Source organism: Rousettus aegyptiacus, unplaced genomic scaffold (assembly GCF_014176215.1).
Source record: "Rousettus aegyptiacus isolate mRouAeg1 unplaced genomic scaffold, mRouAeg1.p scaffold_m13_p_15, whole genome shotgun sequence".
Classification (NCBI taxonomy): domain Eukaryota; kingdom Metazoa; phylum Chordata; class Mammalia; order Chiroptera; family Pteropodidae; genus Rousettus; species Rousettus aegyptiacus.
This window is the reverse complement of record NW_023416290.1, coordinates 34,423,770-34,447,399: the sequence shown is the minus strand read 5'-3', so window position 1 is coordinate 34,447,399 and position 23,630 is coordinate 34,423,770. Positions and strand designations below refer to the sequence as shown.

Sequence of the window (23,630 nt, the reverse complement as noted above, 5' to 3'; positions counted from 1 at the left end):
AATTTTATCTATTGTAAAAATTTCAAAAAAATCTTAGGCACGTCCAATGTGTATATTTGATAAAACATCTATCTACTTGACTAAGAAAATAGATGTTTAATTAACAAAAGTTTTTCCTGTCATTAATTGTAGATTATATTAAACTAAAAATGAAATGTCTTCTATTTTAAATGTTCTTTAGATAAGCTATTTACTGAGTTACCATCTTTTGGGGGAGGGGTTTGTTTTTGAACAGCCATTCATTAGCTTCAATTTTTTACACGTAGTATGGCTCCAGATTCAAAATCTGCACATATAGACAGTCTTAAATCTGTCATTTGTTTATATCCATATGGGCATATCTACAGTATATAGTAGTTATGATAAAATCATTTTTTGTGTATACAGCATCTTTTTCTATATACGATATTAATAATGGCTTAGGTTTTAATGGACCAAATAGGTTCCTTACTTTATCACTGTTTACTGTCTTTTAAAATTCAGAATGGGACTTGTATTTTGGATTCTTATTAAAATTTTAATTACTAGGAAGTAAGCCATTATAGTATTTTCTCTATAACAATGTAACAGTTGTTTCTCAAAATGAAGTGTATAGCTAGGGTGACCATACATCCTTGTTTACCAAAGATAGTCTTCATTTAAATATTTAATATTAAATATCAAATTGATAAGGTGTCTCATTATAAATCTTAATATTACCTCTTATTACTCACACATGTCAGTTTATCAAATAGCTGAAGTGCTTTCTTAAATGCAGATTTAAAAGAAAACATACCCATCCCTTCTTACTCATTAAGTGGAACATGTGATATTGGCAAGGTTTGTCTTCTAAAGGCCTTGGACCTATTTTTATTTAAGTTTTTTGAAAAAAAAAACTACAGAGACTTAAATCCGATAAAATGAACTAGGTTCTGAAACTTTGAAATGCCTTCATTCACATTCATATAAACTTAAATTGTTTGTATCAAGTTGTTCAGACTTTTGTTTCCTAATCATCTTTTCACCCAAAGGATTTAGGGAAGATAGCCAGTTGGGATTAGAGGTACTGCCTGCTAGTATAGAATTCTTTTACTGAGGAAGGAAAGGAAAGGAAAGGAAATCAACATTGACTGCAAGTTAGACGTACTCTGTGCTAATAGTATTGAAAACTTTTGGCAAATCTTGATTTCAATACAAGATGCTTCTATATATTTGACCTGAATCTCTAAAATTTTCTTTTTTATAAACTCTTAATTTTGAAATACTTTTAGACCTACTGAGAAGTTGTAAAGGTAGTCCAAGAGAGTTCTCATGTCCCCTCACCCAGTTTCCATTTACCCCTAATTTTCTAATCTCACATTACTGTGGCCATACTTGTCAAATCTAAGAAACCAGCATTAGTATGTTACCATTAACTCATTGTTCTGTTAACGTCCTTCTTCTGTTCCAAGATCCAATCCAGAATGCCGCATTGTATTTGTTATTTCTCCCTGGTTTCTTGTGGTCCACGATGGTTTCCCAGTCTTCTCCTTGTTTTTCATGACTTTGACAGTTTTGAGGTGTACGGAGGTATGTTGTAGAACTTCCCTTAGTTTGGATTCGTCTCTTGTTTTTTTCATGATTAGGGTAACAGGTTCTTGGACAAAAGACCACAGAGGCAAAGTGCCCTTCTCATCTCAAAGCATGTCCAGCCCTTACTCAAGGGAGATAGTGATTCAGCTCTACCTCCTAGAGAGGAGAATATATATACATATATTATTTGGAATTCTTCTACATGGGAGATTTGTTTCTTCTCCCCATTTATTCAATCGTTTATATCCATATGGGCTCATAATCTAATACTATGTCATTTATTATTTACATTATTCTGGCTTTTGGTGTTCTTTGAGATCAGCTCCTACATGCCTTTAACATGCCCATCCTTTTTTGAGCATTTCCTTACTTTTAATACTACAGGAAGCTTCAAGCTCATCTTGTATTTTCCCCGACCCAGCCCTAGATTGAGCCATTTCTCCAAAGAGCCCTGATTCCTTTTATTGGATAATGGTATTTAGAAACCAAAATCTGGGCACTGAGTATGAAGTGGTTTTTTTAAAATTATGAAATGTGGAACTTTTTTCTACCATTAGCTAATATTTGAGGGTTGTGGGAAAAAGAGTATCTTAATCCCAGATCTTTAGGGGATGAGCTCTCCGAATGAGCTTTGTGCACATCATTACTTAAGCATTCTCTTTTAAGTCACCAACATAGTTTTTGAGAATAATAAATGTGAAGTTGCTTTATAAGCTGCAAAACATTAAGTAAAAGCAATTATATAAAAAATACACCTAAGGCCTCTTTAGAAATTAAAATGCATTTTAAGACATGATGCCTGTTTATGTAAATTTAGGCTATGTGGTTAAGTGCTTGATGTGTTTTATAAATAGTAACCTCTCTGGAAAGATATAGGAGGGAGATGACTTATGGGTTGGAGAGGTCGACCTGTGCCTGGAAGGATGGGGAGTCGGACAGGGGAGGAGTAGGAGTGAATAAGGAATCAAAACGAGGGTGGCTGAGTGAGCAAAAGCTCAGTCAAGTACGTAAGTTTCTTTGAGAAAAAGTGAGTGGGCCAACCTGAGTACAAGTCTTGTGAATGAGAGCCTTTGAGCTTTTAGATGAGAGTGGGGAGCGATCATTAGAATGGGACCATATTGTGCAATGTTTGCATGCTGCAATAAATAGTTCAAATTACTCCAACACTATGGGGACCCTTTCAGGGTTTAGGGGCAGGGGAGCGACACGATGTTAGGAAGATAAATATTTACCAGTGAAACATTCTGTTGGTAGTTGGTACTGCTTTGATAGAGACCTTTTTACAAATTCTTATACTTGTTTAGCAGTATACTGTCCATAATTTAACTTGATTATTCAAGGTCATTATGCATGCAGATTTATAGGCAATAATTTCGCTCTGCTGTAATGCAGTGATATATTAGTACTCAAAGAGCTGTATTGAGAGATGTCTGCCTCTGCACTAGATGGTCTGTGAGTACAGTGTGTCTTTACATGATATTTGTTGTTTTCTACTTCATTGTGAAATTAATACACTTTCATTATATATAGAAATTTAGAAAGCACGATAAAGTTGAATTTTAAAAATTTACCAGGACAGATATTTTTTAGCGATGTTTCTGTTTCTTTCACACACATGCACATGCATATGTGCAAGTACTATATGTAAGTTAATGCATACTTTTTATGTAGTCATTGTTTGCATATTATATTTTTTTCTTTGCCATTTCAATTAACATACATAAGTGGGTTTTTTCTCATGTTATAAACTTCGTGTAAGTGAAATTTTTGTGGCTGTATAATGATCCATTGTATACATTTGCTGTAGTTTTTTTTAAAAAAAACAATTCTGCTGGACAGTTACATTGTCTCTAATTTATGTAGAAGTCTATTTCCACAGTTAGAATTAAGCATCATAAACTTAAAGCTCTTGCTAGGAGATGATGAGATTTTGAAGAATGTACCATATTTTATTAAAATAGAACCAGAGTTGCAGGCCGATTAGCAGGTTATACTTGACCAGCAGTGTGTGAGTGTTGCCTAATCTGCGTTTGAACACTAGCACTTTGTCATGTACCTGGTAGCTTAAACATGTTGTATTTCCCTGATTTCTAGTGGAGCTTAAACATCATATTAACCATTTGTAGTTCTTATTTTGTGAATTGTCCGTTGCCTATTTATTTGTTGGGGTCTTTTAACTACATTCAGTCTGCTATCCACAGTAAACTAAGAAGAACTGAAACTTGCCAGGGAGTATCAAATTACTAGGGTTGTGAAACTCATGGTAATTTTACACAGTACGAAATTGTAGGCTATGTCTGGAAGTCTTAACTCTAAAGTGTAAAACCGCACTTTGCATTTAAGACATGTTTATTATTCAAAGCTAATGAAATTTGCTTTTGATTTATTGATATCAGCCTGTTATGAAGAAATAGAAAAAGTAATTTTTAAGTCAGTTCAACAAGTTACAGTAACAAAATAGCCTTTCACACTCTAGATCTTGTTTCTGATCTGCATTTTGTTAGAGTAGTTCATGATTTTTCTTAGGGACAAAATAGACTGATTTTAAGCCTTGCTTTGAATAGCCAGGAATATTTCTGATAGGAACAGAGTTCCTTAAGTAGGGCAGGAGGTTGTAAAACATGAGCTGTAATCGAATGGCCCAGTGAGAAAATGGCAATATCTAAATTATATTTGGCTCTGTTTTTTCCTAGCTGAGTGAATGTGGCCGGGTTACTTTACCTGTCTGAGCTAAGATATCTTCTGTCACTTTATAAAATGCAGAAACTAGTACCTACCACAAAGGCTTATTCTAACGTAAGGAGTAAATGGCACAATGAGTATAAGTGTCTGCCCAGTCCTCGATGCCCAATAACTTGTTTTCTTTTTATTCTCTTCCTTTTCTTCATCCTACTACAGAAATTTAATACATAACGTGTCTCACACGTGCCCTTATTTTTGCCCATTTCTGCTTGTGCTTTTTCTTACTGAAGTGCTTCTCTTCTTTCCATCCCCAGTCTTCACCTGCGGAAATGCTACCCATTCTTCAGAGTTCAACTCAAATGCTGGTTTTTTTCATGAAATTCAGCACTTGAAAAAAAGTATTAAACATGGAAAAGAGGAACATACAGTATTAAATATGAAACTAGGCTGCAAACTATAAAAATTAGCGGAGGACTAAAAAGTGTTAAAGAAAACTTGTTTTCAGTTAAGCAGCAATAACAAGGAACGAATGTTAGCTAGCACTGCCTTAGCAATTTCTATCTATTTGCCATGTATTTTGTAAAGTCTCTTAAAAATGAAACAAGCCTAATAGGATGAAATACTGGGTTTTACCTGGCCTTGATTGATTACAATTCAGAAAGCTATAGGAATTTGCTATAGGAAACCTTATAGGAACCACTGTCATTATAGGGAAGTGTTACAGATGAGAAGCTACCCACAAGACAAGAAGTAGATAATTTGTGTCTGGATTTTCAAAAAGAACTAAAGAGAATATCGAAGAAACTCCAGATTATAAATTATAAATCTGCTCTTAGTCTCGGTAAGAGCAGATTACTGTGACTCCCTTTTTTTCAGTTGGACTAATTTTATGTGTAGTTTCATTTTCAGTCTCTTTCCCCAACTACATTTGTTTTTCCTGCAACAAGAGAAATTCTTCCGAAGCCCACTTCCAGTCACGTCCTCTCCTCCGAAGTTGCAAGGTGTTCTTCATTGCCCACCAGATGAGCCACACTCCTGAGCTGTGACCAGCAACGCCTCCGCAGTCTGGCCGCAGCATGTGCTTCCAGCCAGTCCCTTCTGCTGCCACATCTGATCCCATGCTCCTGCCAAGGTGACTTACTTGCTCTTCTTGAGTAACTCTCAATATCCTTTTTGCCTCTTAACTTGGATGCCCTCTTTCTCCTCTTCCATCCTTTGAGGCCTATCTCTGACTTTTCCTGATGCTCTCCAATCTAAGAAGATCACTCTTTCTAACTCTCATAGCCCTTGGAGTAGTCTTTTATCTTTTCATCATTACGTATTCTGTTCCTTTTTAGGATCTTTGAGAATAGAAATTATCTTTTGTGCCTACTTGAAAGTTTATGATGGAGCATGCAACTATTTATTATTAACTTTACATGTACTATTCCTTAAATGTCAAGAAACCATTCTCATTGCTCTTGTGGATTACTTTTTAAAATTTTTTTGATATACTTTTTTAGATTATAAAGTCATAAAGAGTGCTTTTTACTGGTGATGCCACACATGTAGAATACTTTATACTTTACAAGTATTATTTTGAAATGCATACAAAAATACATTTGAAGAAATCAAGGTACAACTTGATCTTAATTTCAGCAAGGCAGAGTAATATTGTAATCTTAATATAAGCAAGATTTCAGATGGACAGTAGTACTTTTGAGTGGATGTAAACTAATTTTGAACTTCTGTACTGATGTGTTTAATAGATGTATGTTAACCTGTCAGGTTCCATAAAGCTCTTTCCTGTCCAGTTTAAATAATGTGTGTGTGAGAGCTGTTTACAGATGGCACAAAGTGTGGAGCTGTGGAGGGAAGCTAATAGAAAATTACAAGTCGGAAAGATTTTAGGCTGAAACACTGAAGTGAAATCAATGAGAATCAGTTTAAATGAAATAAATGTAAATCCATTTAGGGTTTATGAAAATTGTGTTGTGCAAGTCCAAAATATGGACAGGAATTTGACTTGGTATTTTTTCATGTGACAGCCAACGTGTTAGTTTATTGTAGGCTTATGAGTCAAGCATGATTTTTCTGCATTAAAAAGTGGGACTGCAACCTTAGTTTAGGAGAATATACATGTTAATCACACAAAGTAATCTTCATTCATTGATAGCCAGTTCTCATCTTTGATTCTGGGTGTCTTTGTTTTGTTGTTGTTAAGTGAAATGTTGCTTAGCTAGATTCCATTCGGTGCGGGGAGAGGCGTAGGATGGTGAGTGAACTGCAAACTGCGTTTGTAAGGGAGGCACTGGGAAAGCTACTATGGAAAGATCTGGAAGCCGTGGGTGGAGATGGCCTCGCTGTAAAAAAGTATTACAGTGCCTAGAGATACCCAGGAGCACAGTGGCTTGCCTTATGGAGTGAGCCTCTCTTTCCTCAAATTCTCGGCAAAGTGTTTGATCATGTGTGGGACGGAGCAGCAGGGTTCTGTAGCACTTGGAGGGAGGTAAACAGAAGGGCTCTGAGATCCCTTCTCACTCAGCAATCTTTCAATATCCAGTAATTCACAGCCCTGGAGGCACATAGGTAGGCTTTGCTTCGATCAGGTCTTCTCGAGAGGGCAATAGAAAAAGTCGTGGGGAAGACTGCTCTTGTATTGACTTATTTTAACATACAAACTGCTTGGTCTTCATCCTCATCTTTCTCAGATGCTTGTAAGTTTTAAATGGGGAGAGTATTGAGTCAGGATAGGAGCCAGAGTCTCTTTTTCACACTTGGACTTAAGATATAGGGTGTATTTATGTTCAGTGTTTAATGTGAAACTTAGGTTAGAAATGCTTTTTATTACCTGGCAAGTGGTATGTAATAATGTATGATTTAAGTTAGGACCATTCATCTCGGTGGACACAACACGTAAATTATAAAGTTGTTCCGGTAAAGCAGTTCTCGACTATATACTACTAATGTATTTATAAATTATATGCATGTACTTCTATTGTAATTATAAATCCTTTATAAAAATAGACATTAAAATAGGGTGAGTTGAAAAGACATTCTAATGTTTTCCACATCCCAGTGGATCATCTTACATTAGCACCTGGAACACATGTCCCTTGCTTTGGCATAGAACTTGAGACCTTAGTTTCCCATTTGTTTTTTAAGTAAAGAGTTTCTAGGAACTTAACAAATACATAGGTCTGTGAAAATCAGTAAAAGCAAATAAAAAGGTATAAAGTGTCCATGCTGTATGTAAAAAGTTCTGTAAAACATACAAAGTATAAGATACAGTGTGGCCTTGAAAAAGTGGACTGGTAAAGAGCATGTGGCAACGGTTTTTGAGGATTTAGCCCATATAGCTTAGAGCATGATGCTGGGACTTAAGTCAGGACTGAAGAGATAGATTTGCATTAATATGCATAAACGTGATCTTTGAAACCTTAGAAATAGATGGTGTCTCTGAGGTAATATGTAGCCAAAAGAACAAACAGCTGAGTATAAAACTGTGGAAAGAGCTATTACAGGGTGGGTAGAGAAAGAGCTGGGAAGATAAACGGAAAGAGCAGTGGAAAGGGTAAGACCACCAGGAAATGGCCTTGGAAGGCCCAGGAGGGTCTGAGCAAAGGCTGCATAGTCAGGGCGCGAACTCCATTAGTGTCTGCTCTGCACCAGTGTGTGCATTAAACACGCTCTCAGTAGCCATGGTCGTCATTCCAAATGCTTCCCCAAGGTCAAGGGAGTGTGGTTTCAGTAAAATGGAACAGGTCGGAGCGAGGTGGCAAGGAAGGGGCAGGTGTAACCAGTGACTTGAGAAGTACGGTAGTGTCACGTGGCTATGTCCCTACCTGCAGTCAGAGCTTCAGAGGCCTAGAGCGCCGATGGCCAGGGAAACCTGATTGTAGCTTGGCAAGAAATGTGCTCACAGCTTAAAATGTACTGTGAGGATATTAATTTTTGTAGGCACAATAGCTTAATTTATACTTAAAATATTGACGTAAAATACTTAGACATGATTAAACGTGCTGTATTTAGGTATAGCATCTTAACCTGTGTTCTTCAGTGAAAGTCTGGGGAGGCACTGACCTTGTCATAGCCTTTCTGGCCAACAGTTCAAATCCTGAGACTCAATTTATTCTAAATATAGTAGTGGTGATTTTCTTGAAAGAATTCCTAGAAGTGACATTTCTGGGTCGAAGGCAGCACGGAAGCTTTTGCGCTGGCTGTCCTTTGGCATAGGTACAAGGCCACGCGTCCAGCGTGTTTTGCGTGGGGCAGCGATGGAGAGAGACGCCATTCAGAAGCTCTTGGTGGCACTGAGAGGAGGATTTTTTTTAAGTATGTTAAAGGGCTTTTGTAAAGTGTGAAGCCCTTTGCGGGGCGGAGCAGTGGTTCTCCATGGTTGGTGTGCCCCGTACCTGTGCGTGGTCTCCAGTGGTGAAAGGCAAGTTAATGAATGATCGTTCTTGTTCTTTACTATCTTGTTGGAGTAGTATTTAATTATAAAAATTACCATGCTTCATGGTATATGATTCAAATAATACAGACATGTAAAATAAGTAATAGTAATACTTTTCCATCCATGCTGTGGTTTTCCTTTTGTTTTGGTTTTGATTGGTTTGTTGACTGCTAGGTTTACCAGTTTGGGTTCAGGTTTTAAATTCAAAATACCACTTTAAAAATGATTGTTTGCATTGTCTAAAGGGAAAAATTCCTGTGACCAGTAGTATCTCCTGACAAAGACTTCTCCTGGGCTCAACCTTTACAAGGTCCAACTACAGCGCTCAGCAACTCAGTATCAAAGCAGACGTCAACTGGCTTGTGTTATAAGAGGCCCTAAGCAGAGAGCTAGCCGCTTTAGGGAAACACTAGCGCCCGTGGTAGATGCAGAAGCTGCGTGGGTGGGAGGCCTGCAGCTTGCTGTCACAGCTCAACTTGCCAGTGCCATTTCCATGGCAAATGTTTGCTTGCGTGATCCTAGAGAGTGCGGTTTACTAGTATTTTCTTGTTTAGTTCTTGAATGCCTAACTACGGGCCTACGAGAATAAACTTACCTGTTGTAGAATTGTTGTGACTACCATCGTATTTCTGGAAAAAGACAGATTAAAAGGAAAAATTTGAGTCTCAAAGAAAATACTTTTAATGCACTGTGTGAGGGGGCAGTGCGAAAATTTCCTTCCCATCTTCTAAGTTCTTCTGGTTGGGCTAATAATCCAATTAACAGAGACAGATTAACAGGAGAAAATGTCCAAAATTTATTATGAATATGCATGCAGGGGGTGCCATAAGAACATGAGACCCGAAAATGCATAGAGCAGTTGAGGTTTATATGCTGTTTCACACAAAGAAGGGGCCCAAGGGCCTGGGATTTCAACAGGAAGTAGGTAATTCATAGGTAGAAGAGAATGTGCAAGCTCATGGTAACAAATACTTGCTGGGCCACCCAGAAACAGTGGGACACAGAAGAAAGTTTAACAAACAAGCTTTGCTGAATATCTCCCCATCTGCCATATTTGGTTTATGTCATGACGCCAAGGTGAAGCAGGTTTTTCTATCTGATTTCTTGTAGGCACGTAGGCAAGAAAGGCGGTCAATCAAAGGTTCTTTCTGAGTCTTTCGTTTCTTAATAACCAGCTTAAAATCAGTACCCCAAAAAGCATGTTTTGGGGCAGCAAAGCATCATTCTTTCTCAGCACCAAGACAGTGAAGTGACCCTTCAGTCAGAATGTATTAGTTTGCCTTTCTCATGTTCTAAGCTGGTTCTTCGTTAAAATGCTTTTATCTAAAGTAAAATTTTTAAAAACTTCAACATCAGACATTTCCACTTAAAGGGTTGAAATTAGACGGTGCCCAATTAACTGATATCCAGAGCTGATTTTTGAGCTGTATCACCCTGTATAGGCCTGCTGATTGCCATACTGAAAGATTTCCTTCTACTCACCTGAGAATAAATGCTGGCCTGACTCCCCCTAGTGATGCCCCCTGCCTCTGCCACGCTAACCCTCTGCCCCCGCCGGCCTCCAAGGGGTGACACCTGGCAGAGCAGGAGCTTGTCAGATCTGTATCAGCTCCGTGGCCCAGGACCTAGTCTGATTAGCTCATGCCCTACTTGTTAAATAATGTATTTTGAATGTTCTTTATGTGTCAACAATAGCTGAATGGCACAGCAGTGATTAATCCAAAAGCTTATATTTGGCAAAGTTTTTCTTAATACTGAACACGGGAAAGTGATGTATGATTTAAATAGTCAAATGCAAAACTGCTGGGAACTCCAAACCTCAGAGGAAACATCACATGCCTGCTTAACTCTTAATTCTTCTATATTGTCCTACCTTCCTTTTCTCTTTCTCATACACACAAATTTTCTTCTATGCAGTCTGAAAGGATAGGATACCGCCCCATTTTGTTTTGTCCTTTTATCATTGAATCTTGAAGTGGGTACCAGTACCAGTCCGTGGCCTGTTAGGAACCAGGCTGCACGGCAGGAAGTGAGTGGCCGGCAAGTGAGTGAAGCTTCATCTGTATTTGCAGCCGCTCCCCAGCGCTAGCATCACTGCCTCAGCTCCACCTCAGATCATCAGACATTAGAGTCTCATGGGAGCACTGCTCCCTGGTGCTAGAAAGGCTGGGGACCACTGCTTTAAGACATTTTGTGTGAATGTCAGCATAGTGTTGTCAACGACAGGGTTACTGTCACTTTGATGTTACTGAGCTTTGAGCAACATGAGTGTTAGGAACCAGGACCTGCCTTGCAGTCAAAAACCCCATTCGATCCGCATACAGAGCTTCCCAACCACCTGTCGAAAATGCAGTATTTTTCTTTAAGGAAAAGTATAATGTAATTCTGCCCTGTGATTTACTACTTCTACCAGATGTTTTATTGACCTTTTTCATTAGTCTCCCAAAGATGTAATAACCTAAGTTCTGATGGCTTTGGGGGGAATGATTGTTTCTTGTTATTTGAGATGAAGCAGTATGGTGTGAGAATTGAGACCATGGGCTCTGAACTCCCATGTTTGAGTTTCAGTTCTGCCCCTTACCTGTGTGACGTTAGGTAAGTCACTCCACCTAGCCAGCTTTGGTTTCATCATGAGTAAAGTAGGGATGATCATAAGAGTTAGTTACCCCTTACAGGTGATAAAAGTGCTAAGTGCTTAGAGTGGAGAATTCAATAAATGTTAACTAACCACGATAAGCAACAGAATTTTCAAACCTTGATAAGTTGCTTGAATATTCAGTGCCTGAATTGTTGGAGAGTGCCAAGTGATCTTGGGAAAGTCACTTAATTTTTCTGAGTTTCAGTAAAAGGAAGATAAGACCAACCTACCATGCTTGTTTTGAGGCTAAGTGATATAATGTAAAAACACCTATAGGAAAATTTGCTCAACAAATAATTACTGAGTGCCTTTATTGATACAACGATGGACAAAAACTGTTTTAGTATTCACGGGGTTTACACAGAGTAGAATTAAAGACATATTGATTTTTCCATCAGAGACGGCAAAGAAATGCCACATATACAAGTTATAAAATCTCATGAAGAAAGCAGGTTTTATTCTTTACAAATTAATGAAGCATTCTAGCTACAAAAATTATGTCACTACTATGACACCAGTAGTTGGTGACTGTCTACCGAGGGACTTATCGATGCATTTCTGGGGGACGGGCCTGCGTTGTGCCTGAGTGGAACGTGTCTGCCAGTGGTCACCCATTCTGCTAACTCCAGTGGGAACAAATGTTAATGAAATCTGGACTGTTTCTCTAGTGATCTGGAGCCTTGGGCATAAGACAAAGGCCCCGGGGCACAGGTGGTGGTTTTTAATCTCTCCTAGTTGAAGGTCATGCCTGGAAGAGAACAGATGGTTTGACACATAACATCAAATAAGAGAGTTTGTTTTTCTGGACCACAATTTATAGTATCAGTTTTTCAAAGTTCTAAAGGAGACCCTGGAAAGCTAATGCCAAAATGGAATCGCAAGTAGTAGATTGTACTTCACAGGGAAAAGGCTGTGAAGGCTGAACGGGGGAAGTGCAGGATAGGGTTGGAAAGCCTGCAGACCACGGTGCAGTTCTCCCACTGAAGAAAGGAAGGACTGAGTATAAAAAGCCCCAGACTGTGGCGCAGTCCTGAGAAAGCTTTTGCCAGGTCTACAGAGTGACGCCCAAGCAAAAGTGGCCCAGCGGAGGACTCCCATGCAGGGCAGGGGTGCACCCGCACGATCCCCACTGAGCTGCCAGCGGCTGGGGCAGCCCTGCGAGGGGGAAGGGAGCTTGCCCTCAGCGTGCGAACTGCTGGACAGCCAAAGGGGCAACAGCTGGGGCCGCCTGTCACATGGGCGTCTCACAGCTGGTTGTTTTAAAGGAGAGTTGAACTACACACTTTCATAGGTGCTGCAGACCCTAATTTGCATCCCTTTGTGGGGGAATTGTGACATGTGAAGATAGGCCTTTGGGAATCCTATAGACAAAAGGACCCACATCTAGGTCATTGTTCGGCATTGATTACCTATGCGCCAGGCACTGGGGGTGCGACCCTGAGCATAAGAGCGTATCACAGGTATGTCCTCTAGACATGGTAGTCCTCAAACTCCTCTCTCGAGCTGGGTAACCTGGGCCTTGCAGGCCGAGGACACGTACAGAGGCCTGAGGCAGGAAAGTTAGCTGGCTATAGGAATGGAAAGAGAGCCCATGTGCTTGAGTGACGGGAGCATTCTAAGGGACAGAGTGGCCTGGGATGAGGTTTATAGATGAGCAGGAGCCAAATTAGGCAAGCTTCGTCAGCTACGGTGACTTTATTCTAAATGTAATGGGAACTGAAGACGTTCTGAGCGGAGAAGTCACAGGATCTGATTTCATATTTAGTCAAGGGAACTTTTCCTGCGGCATGGGGGGTCATTTGGAAGTGTAATGGGAGACAGGGACTATAAGAATAACCCAAGCAAAAAATACTGGAGACTTGGACCCAGGTGGTGGCAGCAGAGAAGTGGACTGCTTTAAAAGGTATTCGAGAAGTAGAACCAACTAGACCTACTGATGGCTTCTTTATGGATGAAAGGAAAAGAGGAATTAAAGATGACAGGTTTGTGGCTTACTCGGCTGGGTGGATGGTGATGCCATGTACTGAGATGGTAGAGGAGATGGAAGAAGAAATTTGGGGGTAAAAACTCAGTTCTGGACATGTGCGCAGTGCTCATTAGCCAAGTGGCAATGTCAGATCAAGTACACCAGACTGGAAGCACATAGGTCCAGGTACATATGTGGTTCTGAGGGAGAGGTCAAGCTAGAGACATAAATTCCAGAGTTGTCAACATGTGGAAGCTATTTAAAGCTATAGGATTGGATGAGATCAGTTCGATAGGAAAGAGGGTCCAGGCCCGAACTCTGAGGAACCCCAGCATTGAGAAGTTAGGTGGCGGGAGAAGAGGCGTGAAAGGGCGGAAGAGCCGGGGAGGAGAGGCCAAGCAGCCCTGAGAGGAGGGTCCTTTCGCGAGGGCCAGCAAGAAGCTAGAGGAGGCTCAGCAACTGAGGGTGTGTCAGTGATCTGAACATAATTGTTTTCAACCGAGGACAGAAGTCAAGTTAGTGGGTTAAAGTGGGAGATGGGAAAGTAGAAACAGTATGTGTAGACCTACGTTCTAGGAGTGTTGCTATGAAAAGGAAGTGCAGGAGGACGATGTGGAATCCGAGACTTCTTAAATTTTTATCTACTTGCTTTAAGATAGAAGTTGTAAAAAGAATGCTGAGGTTAGTAGCCTTTATCCCACTTTGCTGGGATTAGACTCTCAGACAGCAAGGGAGAACAGCGGCCTCGCACACTGGTGGGGAGGGGTCAGCAGGGGCTCCTGCCCCACAGGGCGATCAGGACGGCTGGCCTCTGAGGACCTCAGACAGGTCTCTGTCAGCAGGTGGGAGCCCTAGGAAGTTGGTCCTGAGCAATGTCACTCAGATGTCTTTGACCTCACTCTGAGAGAGTGAATCGAAAGGCCCTCTAAGAGTGCTGAGTGGCAACCTAACAGGGCCAGCCTCCGAGGACAATAAAAGAACTACCTGTAGGAGGAAGAGGCCTGCTCGCACCTCAGCAAATGAGAGCAGCAGCCACTGGAAGGATAGGTGAGTACTTGGGCCCCGGGAACACTGAGACCCACACTGAGACATGTAACGAGGTCTTTTCTGGGATCCAGCAGCACCCCGTACTGCCACTCAGGGCTTCCCGGATGTGGGGCAGAAAACGTTGCATCAGCAGCACAAAAAGTCACAAGCCTAAAATCATGTTATTTCTTTTGTAAGAGTTTCCCAGCCTCTTGATTGCCTCCAACAAGCAGAAGACCTGGGAACAGCTGAGACCCACGCTGAGTGATGGGCTCGGAGCAAGGGCCCGAACCCACCCTGTGAAGATGGGGGGAAATGTGCTTGTCAGAGATTCAGTAGCTGGACCACGAGGCTTTAAGCTGAAATTTGAGAAGGTGGGAAAATTGCTAGGGTGAAACTATAAGAAAATGTGTGACAGACATAGAGCAATTGGAGAATCCCTTAATTTGCATGGAAACATGGGAAAGGGTAAGGAATAATATTCAGCAAGTCTCACAATGTCTTCATGTCATCAATAAGTTCTGTGACTTAAGCGAACCTATGACTTATAATGAAACCAATTTTATCATAGACAATTTCATCTCTGTGAAGACAAATGAAAAATGATGGTCAATTATCTAGATATACTTTTCACCAACAAGAAAAAATGTATCATTGTAGAGTTCACAATTTCATGTAGAAAAGGTATTAAAACTAACAGTGAAAACTCAAAGAGCAAAAGCGGTGCCCAGATCCCGGCAGGGGAGCCTGGCTAAGCAGGGAGCGAGCTCGGGTGGGATGGCGTCCACCGCTGGGGTCAAGGAGACGAGGAGACAGCACTTCAGTGAGGTGTGATGGAACACGTTTAGAAGACTGGATAGGATTTCATGGCCAGAAACTCAAAAAGACTGGCACAAGAGAGATGGATCCCTAGGAAAGGCAGTTCTGTCACATCATCATGTATGGTTGACATGAGAAAGCAGTCACTCGAGTACCGCAGAGGCCGTCAACACAATGGAGCTCTCTCTAGTGGATGTGCAGCCAAGAGGGCCGCTGAGACAGCATAGGCTCGTAGGATGGGCAGGAAGGCCAGGGCCAGTCGCCTCGGGCTCCCCAGCTAGGGCTAGTCAGTACTGACTGAGGTTGTATTTGGAGAGCAAAGGCTAAGGCAGGACAGTGATTAAAGACAACAGCTGACAAAGAATGGCAAAACACTGTTGGGGAGGAATTGATAAAGGAAGACCCCAGAAATGATGGAGACCATCCAGAAGACATGGTTTTGTCGGCACCTGTTTCTCTGGTCCGGGACCAGGCTTTTCCTCCTGGACCTGCTGGTCAAGCAGCAGACCCGAGCTCTGGAGCAGCCCTCGCATGCTGGGTTCTCACCCGTTCACATCTAACACTGAAAAGCTCTGCTTTTGACTGCACTAAACTGTGCTCAAGGTGTCTTACGAGGTTGTGTGTGCCAATAGCTAAGGCTGTGGGACATGAGAATACTCAAAGCTTTGCTGCAGCCTAACTGTGGGACAACAGGCAAGATTTCCTATGGAATAGGCCTCAGAAAAAGTTATATTTTTCTTTTTTTCTTTTTTTTTCTGCCTATAGCACCTGGTATTCCTAGGTGGTCTCACATCCAAGTACTAACTAGGCCCAACCCTGCTTAGCTTCCAAGATCAGACGAGATCGGGCACGTTCAGGGCGACATGGCCATACACTGTTTTTCTAATGGTTAGATTTGCAGTGATTCTCAATTCTGCACATTAGAAAAATGCAGATGTTCAGGCCCAAACCCAGACCAATTAAATCAAGATCTCTGAGGAAGGGCCCAGGCATGGCTTGATTTTTTTCTGTTTTTGTTTGTTTGTTTGTTTGTTTGTTTAAGCTTTCCAAAAGGCTCAGATGTGCAGCCAGGGTGGAGAACCACTGCTGTTTAAATGTTAGTAAAGTATAACACTTTTTAAAAAGACTTTATTTTACATGATACCTTTTTTCAAATAAAAAAATAACTCTTTTCTATTTCTTCTCCATCAAAGATAGTGCTCTCAAAATTACAAAGGATGAAACAAATATGGTTAAAAGAGAACACTTTATAGAGGCAGCTGTACAAAGTATATTTATGTCTCTAGTTCTTAAAAACTTACTTTGAGGGCACTGGAAAGCCTTGCTGATGAAACTGGATAGCCCTAAGTTCTTACAGCTTATGAGAAATGAGAGTGGCCAAAGGACAGGAATCAAGGAAATGACAACAGATTGTCCAAATGATGACTCATGAACAATACAAACCAATAAGTTTGAATCCGTTGCCTTGAAAAATTATAGAATGCCTAATTAAAAAGTCAATTTATGAGACTTTAAAAAGAAATCGTAAGAAAGAGCCGGCCTTTCCTGTTTGGGTAGATCAGCAGGGTGCTGGTGGTGGAGGTCATGCCAACATCTATTGAGATCACACAGAATGTCCTCACATTCTATGACGGAGAAATGTAGACCGAGTTATTACTCAATTTACGTGAATTTACATCCAAAGGGATTCTAGTCCTCCGTTTAGTTCTAAGATTCTTTGAAAGCTGTAGTTGCGAACTTCTTTATTATAGAAGTATGTTTTCATGTAAAGAAAAGTGTCCGAAGTGATATTATACGCCAACCAAATAATACATACATGTATATGTATATGTAGTATGTATGTATGTATGTATGTATGTATGTATGTATGTATGGGGGGGGTGGACTAGTCCAACACAGATTCTTCCATATTACTCCCTTCCAAAGCATCTCCTCTCTAAACACTTTTAAACCACATATAATAGACTTGGCTTTGGCTTATTGATCTCTTAGTCCAACCTCAGCTGTTGTTTTTCAGGTTTAACTTTGATAACTGACTTATCTCAGTTCTGATGCAGGTAACAGAAAACCATTTTAGCAAAAGCCAAACTGATTCTTATTCCCTTGTAGCTGTCAAAGGCCCAGTCTGCTGTCACACAGTGTGCATCCACATTCCCGTCTCTGCACAAGCCCACCAGCTCCAGATTAGCCAGACAGATTCAGTGCATTTTGCAGACGTTGCTGAAGATTATATTTGAAGAAAGTGGCTTCCCAAAGAATCTCCATTGAAAAACCATTTTTATCCCTTACTAAACTCAATTTTCTAATCACATCAATTTTCGGGAATATTTTTGGGGCAAACTAGGTTTGCTGAAGAACTGCTAGGTCCTTTAAAAATGGCTTTACCCAAGATGTAGACAAAGTTAAATTTATTCTCTGCATATAAATCATCAGAGTAAGAAAGTAAAATCGAGTCCTCTGTAACAGAGGTGTTATGGTATTAACAGCTTAAACAAAATCAGGTTTATTTCTCTTTTTACCTAATAATTAGAAGGTCTGCCACCTAGGACTGTTAGTACAGTGGCTAAAGGTGTCAGGGACCCAGACTTTTCTTGTCTTACTGCTTTGTTATCCCTGGGGGATGGCCCTCTTCTGCATGGTCCAGGTGGCTCACCGCAGCCACATCCAGGCAGGAGACAGGTGGGCATGACCCTTCCTTAGAAGCTGCACCTCATGCTTAAACACATACACACAAATGCACACATATACCACAGCCACAAAGAAGGCTGGGAAATGCCATTTATTTATTTTTTAAAAAAAATTTTTGGGAAATGTCTTTAATTTGGGCAACCAGTAAAAACAGATTCTATTACAAGAGGGAAAGAGAATAGACACTGAGGAACAACAAATAGTTTCTCCAGCATATTCCTAAAATATAAAATATTTCAGAAGGGGGAGTGGATGGTCCAGGGAAGGAGGAATCATGACCTCATCCAAAGAGTGGCTGAAGGTGTATAAGTCACTGTCAAAGGCATGCGCCTTCCTTGGTTTTTCTTTATGGGACATCAGTCAGGCTGGAGGAGGCACTGTCACACAGGCCAGCAGACTCTGGGCCCTGGTATATGAGGTGGCCTGGAGGTCAGCAGAGTTACTGACCCACCCCCAATCAGAGCCAGTCCACAGCCTCATGAGGACATCACAAGAACTGCAAATAAGACTCTAGGCTGGAAGAAATGGTCAGAAACTGGAAGGAGAAGATTCTCGGAGCAGCTAAGCAAATTGAAGGGAGAAACCTGTCTTCCGCATGCTCCTCAGTGTGCACACATTCTGCTGTCTTGTCATTACATGCCTCACTTGTCACGAAAGCATTTTCAGTCAATTCCTGGGTGTTTTGCTTACACCTTTAGATTTAGCACATTCTTTCCTTAGTGCTCCTCCCTTTTATCCTCCAGCTGCTTAAAACAATTTTCTTAAGCATTTGAACAAACCCACATACGTTCCACCCTCCCCCTTTTCTTTTTTAAACAAAGGGAATGCTGCTTTCAGTTACAGACGAAAAAAAAAAAAAAGGCAGAGGTAATTCTGTCCTTTAGGTCCACGTGGCAGATCTAAAATCACATATTCTTTTTCTACCTGTGTGGAACTTTAATTAGTTTAAGTAGGAGGTCTGTGCCAAGAAATGGCACCTCATCACAGTCGCGATCTGCAGAGCAGATTTTTCCCTTTAGTAATGAGATTTCAAACTCAGTGCTGCCTACAGTTGCGTTATTGCCAGTGCGTGTTATTAGACAACAGCTCCGAGTCGTTCCCAGGTCGTCGACGTCACCCATGACAAACAGACTCCAAGAACACGTCACATGTGTTGTCTCATGTCAGCCTCGCACCCTAATAGTAAATAAACAATATCACTCCCATTTTGTTGACCAAACAAAACAAAACAAAAAACTTGAGGGTAGGAAGGGTTAAGTGACCGAAAATGAACTAAAACTGGGTCCAATGTCTGTGTCGCTAATGTAAGATGCTGAAGAACTGTCTATGGTTAAAGGAGAATGAACATCTATTTTTAACAATGTTCTAAATGTTCTTTTTTTCTTGCCGAAGTCCAACATTGCCCTAACCTTTGATTTGATGAAATTATTTTTCACAATCCTCTAAGTCAGGCTTTGAGATTCTGGATCTTGTTTGGCTTTGACGTAAGGGTGGCACGCATGGGTATTTCTTATGTAATCTCTAGGTCTTATATTTTAGTTCTCTACCTGAAAATTTGTAACGCTGCTTTGAATCTCCCACCATAAACAAACAAACAAACAAACAAAAAAAGGTCTCTCATTTTGGCTATTTGAAAATGAGATACTTAAGATTAAAGGAACTATATATAAATATTGCGTACCCAGAAGCCTTCTAAATATTTCATTTCTAATGGAAATGCTGAATTATCCATGAAATGCAACATTATCCATTACAAAGTAATTTGAAAGGGGAAAAAATTTCCACAAGGGTAACAGACTATTTTTTGTAGGAAGAAGCTAGTTTTCACAAAAAGTACCGTTAGGTTATAAGATTGCTAGAAAATGGATTCCATGTTAAAAATAGCTAAAAGAACAATCATTATTTTAAAGATGTTTTCAGATGGGGTAAATGTTCAGTATTTTAAATGTGTATTAGCATGTATCTGGTTGAGGTTGTTTAATAAAAAATATCACAAGTTTTATAAAATCCAAGAAACTTTGAAACTGTGTCAGTTATAATGTAAAATTAATGCAGCTGAAATTCAGTGGTTGACTCATAGCTCCCACATTCGTATTCAGTTCTCTTTAGCTCATATGGTTTTCTTTAAAAATTAGTGATATCAGCTAAATGGGACTATTTCCCACTCCTACTCACAGAGAAAAGTGCTTTGTGAACATGTCAGCTCTGTTCCATCATTACATGCCATCTCCGAGTGAAACAGTTCAGCAGGCTGGCTGTCTGTACAATCACAATACAGGTTCAGGAGCAAAATCCAAATAAGAGGACTCTAAATTTCAATGTTTCTTTTATGAACATAAGCCACCTTTTTAGTACCAAGGAATTTTATATCTAGCCTGGATCTTTGAAGTCTTCCAATCGAACCACTTTATCTTGGACATGAGGAAACAAGACACAGAGAGGCTCAGCAACTCGACCAAGGTCACACAGCTTGCAGCTGAGCCCAGGTCTCTGTGAGCCTTTGCTCCTACTGTGGTGCTCCACAGTGAGGAGATGATTTGCCCCAAATCGTTTGGCCTGCGCCCTTTCCACAGGAGGCACCGCTGCCACTCAACAGTGCCTTCCATTGGTGTCGTGCTAATTAGGAGGCAATTTCACAAAAGTTCCGTAAGAACCCTCCAGATACGTAAAAACAGTGACCATACCTCTCCCTAAATCTTCTCGGCTCCATGCTTTGCAATCAATTTAGATTTCTCCAAACTAAGCAGTTCCATCACTCCTTCCTGTGATGTGCTTTTTAGTCACCCCCTACTGGACACATTTCATTGACACATTCCAGTTTCCCACCCAAATAGGACCCACCCAAAATGAGACTTCTCCAGCTGCTTCCTCATTCTTGTACTTTCTCCCACCAATCCCACTGCTGTCCTTCTTGTCTCCCAGCCCTTGTATGTCAGTCGCCTCGGCTTCCCCTCCTTTCCTCTAAACCCCCAGCCTCCAAGCAACTTCTCTCACAGCTCATGCTGCCTCTACCTCCACTACTCGGTATTTTTTACCTCGACCATAGAAATAGTTCCTAAACTCGTTTCCTTGCCTCAAGTCTTTCCAGAAATGCTTTCCGAAACTCAGATCGCTATATGAGGTCTAATTGCTATTGGTTCGTCACCCCTGGAAAAGACGCCGCCAGTCCTGGATCCTGGTTCTGCTGTGCTGCTGCCAGCCTTGTGCCTTTAATATGCCAGTTATACCTCCTGTCTCAGGTTCCTCACTTATAAAATTAAACTGTTGAACAAGACTATCTCTAAAGAGATGCCTCAAATTCTAAGGTGTTGTCTCCCCACTCCAATCTGCCCAATAGACTGCTTCCAAAGAAATTTTCCTGAAACAACGATCTTTTTGTTTTCTTGCAAAATCCTTTCAGTTACCCGCTTCTATCCCATAAATCCCAATCTCCTTAGCCTAGCACTCAGGACCTACTATAGATTGGTGCTGAGGTCTTCTACCTGATTATTCCATGCACTTCACAAGCCCACACTCAAGCTAAACTCAGCCACTCCCTTTTTGTCATGTTTGTGCCAAGCTTTCACTTCTTCGCTTTTGCAGCGCCAAAAGCTTTCTACCTTGTGCTGTAGGTGGAATTCATGCCATGTCTTTACAGGCTCCTAGAGAGCAAAGACTACACTTCCTCCATCTTTGTCTCCTAGACAACACAAAGCACTTAGTAGGCACTTGATAAGTAGCCATTGAATAAATTTGCTCAGCCCAGAATAGCACTAATATTTTTTGGTCATTGCATTATATTCTTGACTCATACTGGTCTTTCAGTCAAATCACATCCTCAGGCCTCCTAACAATGTAATCTTTAATTAAGCTAGTTCTCATCCATTCTTTCCTTTTGCCCACTTTGAACTGATATTCAGAACTTCATCTGTTAAAGTTCGTTTTTCATCCATTGTTCTTGACTGCACAGACCTTTTCGATTCTTGATTCTCTCATCTAGTCTGTTGGCTCTCCACTGTGATCGACAGTTTCACTGACTGTTTCACTGAAGTTGTTGTTGCAAATGTCGAGCAGAATGACCAGTAGCTTGCCAGCTTGGCACCTCATTCTCTAGCTCGACAATGACTCTTACCTAGCAATCTTTGGGTCTTATTTAACAACATAGGACTAGCTGCTCATTTTGTTATAATTCATTGAGTATATAGACAATGAAGAATAATCTATTCATTCATTCAGTTCATTTATTGAGAACAAGTCATGTACAAGGCAGTGTGCTAAGCTCTGTGTAATATAAAGCAATGATTACAGTTTGGCCCCTGTCCTCTTTGAGCTGCAAAAAGCAAATAAGGCTCATACACAGATCAATGTACTACAAGGTAGAATAGAGACCTAACACAAGAGGTCTGTCAAAAGGCTTTGGAGATTCAAAGGATGGAGAAGCACATTTCTGCCTGGGTGAATTCTTACAGAATGAGTAGGATTGTCATAAGTGGAGATGAGAGGATCAAGGCTAAGCTGCTGTAACAAAGACAGTCCAAAATATAGAGGCTTTTCCACAGTCGCAGTTCATCTCTTTCTCAACAATTAAGGTAGGCAGGTGGTGCAAGCTTAGTTGCTTTGTCCTTAACACAAGGCTTTCGCTTGCATGTTCAAGGTCAGAGATCCAACCCTCATCATGCCCAGTCAGAAGGAAGGGAAACGGAGACCAAGATGTACTGCTCAATCATGTTAAGAGCATAATCAGAAAGTTGCTTATATTGCCTGCGCTTAGTCACATGGCCACACCTAGCCCAAAGGGAGTCTGGGAAATGTAGTCTTTCACTGGTAGCCCCATACCCAATTAAAACTCTATTACTTTTGAAGAAGGAGAAAACCGATATTGGAAAGACAATTAACAGTGTACCACAAGGAGAAAAAGAAGAATTTCATATGAAAAGAAAAACTGTAAAGGGGGGGGAGATGATTGATTAATTATATCTCAACTGAATGGAAGTTATCAGGAACATAGATTTGGATTCAGCAGGAAAAAAATAGAACTGTTAAAAAAGGAATGGGCTGTCTTGAGAGTTAGAGTTCTCTACCTCTGAAAATGGTTTAAAAATGGTAAGAAGAATTTACACTCAAAAGGATGGATAAAAGATTAGGCTTTAAAATTCAATAGCTGTGGGATTGTAGGTGGAGTGGGAAGAGAGGTCCTGGAGATGGCAGACCGTAAACTGTCAGGAAACTATAACGCTAGCCGTGGCACGATGGAGGAAGAGTGGGAGCGGTAAGAACGGACTGGAAGGAACAGGTGTAAGAGAGTAAACAGAGCCTAACTGTCCGCGTGTAGGTGCCCAGGTTCAAAGTATACCCTGCACCCCTGGGCCACTGAGTATCTGTCTCTCAGAAGGCAGCTGGGGGCAGGGAAAGGCAGGTGTGGGAGCACATTAGTTTGGCTGCCTTAGGCATTCGGAAGGGTGGGCTCCAGGGGCCCTTTCTTTGCCGTGGTCGGGCGTGGGCGCTAGGCATCTTCCCAAGACTAGGAAACAGAACGAGACTTTTTGCGTAAAACAATGAACATCACGATAGGCTCCACTTCTGAGAAGGCATTTTATTCATGAACAAGTGTTTTTCTCACTTTGTCCTGATTTTTGCTTCTGTTTAAATTCAAGAAAAGCATTACTGAACTTTAAAAGATAATGCGACCCATTTTCCTCTGCCCTCCTTCAGTTCACTAAAGGTATTTAATCTGCTAACTCTGAAAATATAACTGTTCTCTGAATTTATATGTGCTCTGGTAGCAAATGTTTTGTGTCACAATAAAAATCATTCCTTCAGTTGGATTTTGTTGCTTTGTGTCCTGT

The 23,630-nt window shown here is 40.8% G+C and overlaps 1 pseudogene; it reads right to left on the bottom strand.

Annotated features, from left to right (window-relative positions):
- Positions 1-15,873: 15,873 nt before the first annotated feature.
- On the bottom strand, positions 15,874-15,992 carry LOC118612131 (annotated as a pseudogene).
- Positions 15,993-23,630: the final 7,638 nt, after the last annotated feature.